Raw genomic sequence first — 6,708 nt, forward strand, 5'->3', positions numbered from 1 at the left:
GCACTACATGTGATAGCCAATACCCTCTTCAGGCATAAAATGATCCACAGGTATACATGGCGAGTGATGAGAAGGGTGGGTGGTGAATTGAGTGAAAGGAAGGCAATGATTGATTATGTGTGTGTGGATGAAAGGATGCGAAGATGTATATTGGATGCAAGAGTTTATAGAGGTTGGGGGAGTGGACTGTCTGACCACTACTTGGTGGTGGCCAGAGTTAAAATTCAAGTAAGATGGAGGAATAGAAGAAGGGAAAGACGAGAGGAAGGAGTAGTTGCAAGGAGAGTGGAAAGGTTACAAGAGGACGAGAAAAAGGCAGAGTATAAGAGAGAAGTGGAGGAACGATTGGGCAAATATGAGTTGGAGCAGATGGGGGACGTGGAAGGTGTGTGTAGAATATTTACAGAAGAAATATGTGCAGCATGTGATGTGATGTGTGGAAGGAAGAGAAGACGGAGGGGGGTGCAAGGAACAGCGTGGTGGACTGAAGAGGTGAAACGGGCTGTGGCACAAAAGAAGAAAGCATACAATCAATGGATGAGAAATAGGGACGTGGAAGAAGTTGAGAGGCGGAAGAGAGAGTTATATGTAGAAAGGAAGAGAGAGGTGAAAAGATTAGTAAGAGAGAGTAAGAAGAGAGTGGATGAGGAATTTGGAAGGAATTTGAGTGTAAAGTGGAGGGACTGTAAGAAAATGTTCTGGAAAGAGGTGAAAAGAGTAAGACAGGGTGGAAGTGAAGTTAGCAGGGGAGTGAAAGATAAAAATGGTAGATTACTAGTGGAGAAGGGAGAAAAAGTGAGCAGATGGAGAGAACACTTTAAGGAATTGTTGAACGTGGAGGATGAAAGTAATGCAAGTATAAGTGGCTGGGGAATGGCTGGGAGAAGGAGGGAGGTGAGAAGACAGGAAGAAATCAGTAGGATAGAAGTTGTGGAAGCAATGAAGAAAGTTAAATCAGGGAAAGCCCCAGGAATTGATGGAGTGTGTGGTGAAATGTTGAAGCATGGGGGAGAGATAGTAGTAGAATGGATGTGGAAGATGTGCAGATTGGCCTGGGAGGAAGGTAGAGTCCCGGAGGATTGGAAGTCAGGTATAATTATTCCCTTATACAAAGGAAAAGGGGAAAAAGAAGTGTGTGGTAATCACAGGGGCATTTGCCTTCTTAGTATAATAGGAAAAGTGTATGGTAGGATACTTATTGACAGAGTTAGAGAAAGAACAGAGAAATTAGTTGGAGAAGAACAGGGAGGCTTTAGGAAGGGAAGAGGTTGTGTAGATCAGATATTCATTCTCAGATCTTTAGTGGAAAAGTTTCTAGAGAAGGGAAAGAAGTTGTATGCGGCTTTCATGGATTTGGAGAAAGCATATGACAGGGTGGATAGACTAGGATTGTGGAAAGTGTTAAGAATATATGGAATAGATGGGAAGTTGTTGAATGCTGTGAAGAGTATGTACGATGGTGCGAAGGCTGCAGTGCGTGTGGATGGTGAACTAAGTGAATTTTTCTCTTTGAAAGTTGGGTTGAAACAGGGATGTGTCATGTCTCCATGGTTGTTCAATCTGTACATGGATGGGGTAATAAAAGAGGTACAAGGTAGGGTAGTGGATGTTGGAGTGGCCCTGGTGAGAGAGGATAGTGTTTGGAAACTCCCTGTACTGTTGTTTGCAGATGATACCGTGTTGTTGAGTGAAGACGAAGGAGAGCTGCAAGGCTTGGTGGATGAGTTTGAGAGAGTGTGTAGGAAACGGAATCTAAGGTGAATGTAGGGAAGAGTAAAGTGATGGTCTTTGAGAGAGGTGAAGTCAGTGAATGTACAGCGAGGTTGGATGGTGAGGAATTGGAAAATGTGAGTACGTTTAAGTACTTGGGTAGTGTGATGAGTAAGGATGGAGGTTTGGAGGGTGAAGTGCTTGAAAGGGTACAGCAGGGAAGAAAGGTTGCTGGTTCTTTGAAAGTAGTGATAAGAAACAGGGAAGTGAGCATGGAAGTGAAAAAGTTACTACATGACAGTATTGTGATACCAACTCTAACGTACGGAAGTGAAGCGTGGTCGTTGTTGGAAGGACACAAGTCAAGAGTGAGAGCCGTGGAAATGAGTTATTTAAGAGGAGCCTGTGGAGTCACATGGAGAGACAGGCTGACGAATGAGGATATAAAGGAGCGTTGTGGTGTTGATGTGGATGTGATAGGAAGCGTTATGAGGAACACACGGAGGTGGTTTGGCCATGTGGAGAGGATGGAGGGTGAAAGACTGACGAAGAGAGTGTATGTGAGTGAGGTGGAGGGGGAAAGAGGGAGGGGGAGGCCGAGGATGAGATGGAGAGATGGGGTGGAGAGGTATATGAGAGAGGGGGGTGTGAGTTGGGAGCAGGGGAGTGAAATGGCGGGGGACAGGGCGACTTGGAGGCGATTTGTTTGTGGCCACCCCAAACGGGATTGAGGCGTCTGGCAATAGATAGATAGATAGATAGACTACAGACACATAGGTCTGCTCAAAATAATACTTATTGTAGAGATAACATGGAGGAAAAAGTACTATAACAAATACAGTAAGCATGAATAACTGTAACTCTAACCATGAAAATCATCACTGTATCAATATCATTGTGCCTCACAAAGTCACTATGTGAACATTTACTCACAACATAGCCCTAATAAGTACTGAATTACCAAGTCATTTCAACACAATAATAAATAATTCACAGTCCCCGGGCACCTAATACTTGGCCTAAAAAAAAAAAAATCACATTTATCTGAGGCTCAGACAGAACTCTGTAGCATTTCGTATTCCAGTTACTAAATAATAATACTATACAGTACAGTACAGAAATATATGGGAAATACCTCACTATCCAGCTCAAAAATGTAGGGGAGGTGAGCGGGAACACAGGACTCACTTGTCCAAAGGCTAATGGCGTCACCTTTACATTTCCTGAGGAAGGACAACACGATTCTACCCGAACCTGTTTCTCTATTTCGTCACTATTATCACTCATGAGATATCAATATTCGCGCTTCAACATATCAGACATCATTAATATCAAATTACTTACAGAATTCCTTGGAGGGGGGGAGGGGAGTGAGGATGACGACCGTACCGACCAACTGCCATCTATCACGGCCGGTGAGCGAGTGAGACGCCAAAACTGCATGAGTGATGCAAAGGGGAGGGGGGGATGACGGCGTACGTAATTTAATATTTTAATTATTACAGACTCGAGATAGTCTCAGTGTGATGTCTTTCCTCTTACAATCGATTACCCCCCCAAAATAACATTCTCTAGTTACAATAATTACTCAACATCACCTCTCACTTTATACCCTTACATCGAAAAATAATGAAAATTATCGTGCTTTACATCACTTTGCACAAGCGTACATTATGCTGGATTATGTGAACAAAGGCACATGTTCCCATCGACTTGAGAGTTTATATTATAGACTCAATACTGGCAAATTACAGTAGGAAAAAAAAAGTGACTTAGTAACTAGGTAATTAATCTATGTTCTGGACACGTCCGCATGGTAACAGCCATGCCTCGGCCACTCTCTCTCACTTAACCGAACTTTTGGTCATATAAAATAAACTAGATACAACTCATTATCATTTCCGGGCACTACAGTAGAGCGCCAGAATAGGAAGATATTGGAAAGTCTGTGTCACATAGTGGGAGATCAGACTTCCACCTGGGATGAGTGGTTTCCGCAGGTAACTGCTCCAATTAATTCATCCATCAATAAGTTAATTGGAGAAACACCATTCTTCATCATATATGGTTTTGACAAAAGACTACCTTATTCACTGTCGCAATCCAAACCTGATCCGATCTACGACTACGATAACTACATGCGAGTCAACCTGTCCAACTTCCAGAAAATTCATAAATATGTTCTGGATAATCTGGCCCTCACAAATGAGGAGATGGTACGTAACCAACATGCCGCTGCCACAGATGTTACCATCTGTATTAACATCACCTCTGACATCAACTCATTTTACAGGAAAGATGCTGTGGGTCTACATGCTGGCAGTGCTGACTCTGGTCGGGTCTGGATCGGGTGAGGACGATGGTGCCGTACGGCCCGAGGCCTTGGTTGGTGCAGTAGGCGAGGTAATGGTGGTGAAAGATGTAGTCTCTTTGCGCTACGACCTAGAGCCACTGGCCACCGTGGCCATCGCCCTGCCTGACTTTGCACGTCAGCTAGACGACCTGCAAGGACTCCTGTCAAATATTAAAAATCGACATCCCACAGACACATTTTTGTACCCACTCTACCTACCCATCTGCTAGAAGTTAGATTATATTTATTATCAGTTCAACCATCTTCAAGATTCCTTCCCTTATCAAACGCCTGTGGGTCGCTCACGAGTGAAACGTGGACTTTTAGACCTTGGAGGAGAAATTCTGAGCGGATTATTTGGTGTAGCGACTACCCGTGACCTTTCTGGATTTAAGGAAGACTTATTTCAATTAGCAAATGCTCTACAGTCACAAGAAAAGGTGTTAAGTGTTCAACATTCTATGCTACAAGAGATGACTCACCATTTAAATGATGTTACAAGTAATTTAAATAATTTTACATTTATTCTTAAGCGTGAAGTATCGAAGACAAATATTATATCAGAGTTGATGTATGTTAAATTACATGTAGATAATTTGCAGGTTTCTCTGGAATTTCTTGTCTCCCAAGTTTCTAGCCTAAATCGTATTTTAGTCAATGCTGTTCATAGTCATGTCACCCTAGATTTAGTATCTCTCTCTGACCTTCGTTCTACCTTGGAATGGGCTCACTCAACCTTCGGCTTGTCTCCTATGATTCCATTTTCCTCTTTAGAACACTACTACCCAATCCTTGAGGCCACATTCCTTACTAAAAGATATAATTGTTCATATTCCTCTTCGTTCTTTCATCATATTCGATCTCTTTCACATCATTCCTTTTCCTTTCTGGTACAATAACTCCCTAGTACAAGCCTCTGTCTCCTCAGAGTACTTTCTTCTCTCCCATGATCATCTCTATATTGCGTTCATTTCCTCAAGTGACCTCGGCAGATGTGCCTTTCTCACACCCAGCTCTCGAGTTTGTGCTGCATACCTCCGAACAATTTTTCCTGGCAGCGTTGCTCCTTGAGAATCTGCCTTACTCCGTAACTTCTCAGTACAACCTGTCTGTACCTTTGTTCCTGTCCCCAAAAGCCAGGTACACCATGCTTGTCTAAATCACATCCGCTATTTCTTCTTTAGTGTCTCAACTCCTGTCAGTCTTATTTGTCCAGGAACCCCTGTCCGTTCACTATCAGCAGTTGGTTTATATAAGGCCCCTGATTACTGTACAGTAAAGTCTGAGTCTGTAATAGCCCAAGCCACACATTATCAATTCGCACTTCGCTCCCACAAATATGACATCTTCAAACCTATTAATACTACCTTTCATCTACCAACAGACAATCTTTCCATCACATCAGAGAACCTACGTATGTTAACATTTCTAAACCAGTCTGATTTCATTATGAACAAGTTCTCTTCAGCTTTTAACTGCTCCTGGTCACATCCAGTCTTTGTATTCCCTCCGGTGGTCTTATGTTTTCTTGGTTTTATTGCAATTGTATGGATCCTGTACTGTTGTCTGAAGCGAATGGACAAAAGGTTGCATGAGATCGGTGTAGCAACAAGGTTAGCGCGACAACCAAGAGACCTGGAAACTGGTAGTTCTAAGTAACACTCCTTTTGTGATTATTAGTACTTAAATATATATATATATATATATATATATATATATATATATATATATATATATATATATATATATATATATATATATATATATATATATATATATATGTATATATATGTGTGTGTGTGTGTGTGTGTGTGTGTGTGTGTATAGACTAAAACATCCAGTTGTAAATTAACCAAACCTATATGTGTATCTTTCCAAAATGGCCATGTACTTTAAATATATTTATCCCTTCTTATATCCAGCTTCTTGAATTATGTAGTAATATCTCATTTATTACTATACTCCCATGTAGTCCCGGTTGACTGTATACTCAGACCACTTGCATTCTTGCCTTATTATGACCTAATGCCTCACCACTGTGTCAGAAGACACACTTTTTGATGAGGGGGGAAAATTTTTTGTTACCGTTTGTAAATATTATGTAGTGTGTAAATATAGTATGTAAGTAGTTGTAAGTGCCAACGGCCATACCACGTTGAGTACACCACTTTCCATCCAATCAGCGAAGTTAAGCAACGTTGGGTCTGGTTAGTACTTGGATGGGTGACCGCCTGGGAACACCAGATGCTGTTGGCATCCCTACGTGTCAAGTGGGGTTGGTGGAGGATTAGTGCCCCTCCCTGTAAAAACAATTAACTCTATGCCCTTGGCCACCCCGATTGGGATACATGGCGTCTGGCAATGAATGAATGAAAAAAAGTAGTTGTAAGTAGAATCCAAGTAGGGCGTCACCGCCCAATGTTATATCTGTGAGCACTTATCTTATTATGTCTACGCCTGAATGAATCATGCCTTTTGTGATCGCACCACCGCTCTAGCCGGATGAGAGCCGGCGAGCAGTAGCTGTCTGTAAGGGTCTGGTGTTGGACACGGGTGGTGTCAGGTACTGTTGTATAAAGATCTAAGACGGTGTTTAATATATCATCAGAAAACTCTCCGAGACTTTGTCTTCACCTACGACTGGC

At 42.1% G+C, this 6,708-nt stretch overlaps 1 non-coding gene across 1 annotated transcript; it reads left to right on the forward strand.

Moving 5' to 3' along the window:
- The first annotated feature begins 6,200 nt into the window (after positions 1–6,200).
- LOC145411256 (5S ribosomal RNA) lies at positions 6,201–6,319 on the forward strand. Its single transcript, XR_013899384.1, has one exon. It is a non-coding gene; the product is annotated as a 5S ribosomal RNA (ribosomal RNA).
- Positions 6,320–6,708: the final 389 nt, after the last annotated feature.

This window comes from Coenobita brevimanus, chromosome 88 (assembly GCF_032717465.1).
Source record: "Coenobita brevimanus isolate Jiangsu-jjx chromosome 88, ASM3271746v2, whole genome shotgun sequence".
Classification (NCBI taxonomy): domain Eukaryota; kingdom Metazoa; phylum Arthropoda; class Malacostraca; order Decapoda; family Coenobitidae; genus Coenobita; species Coenobita brevimanus.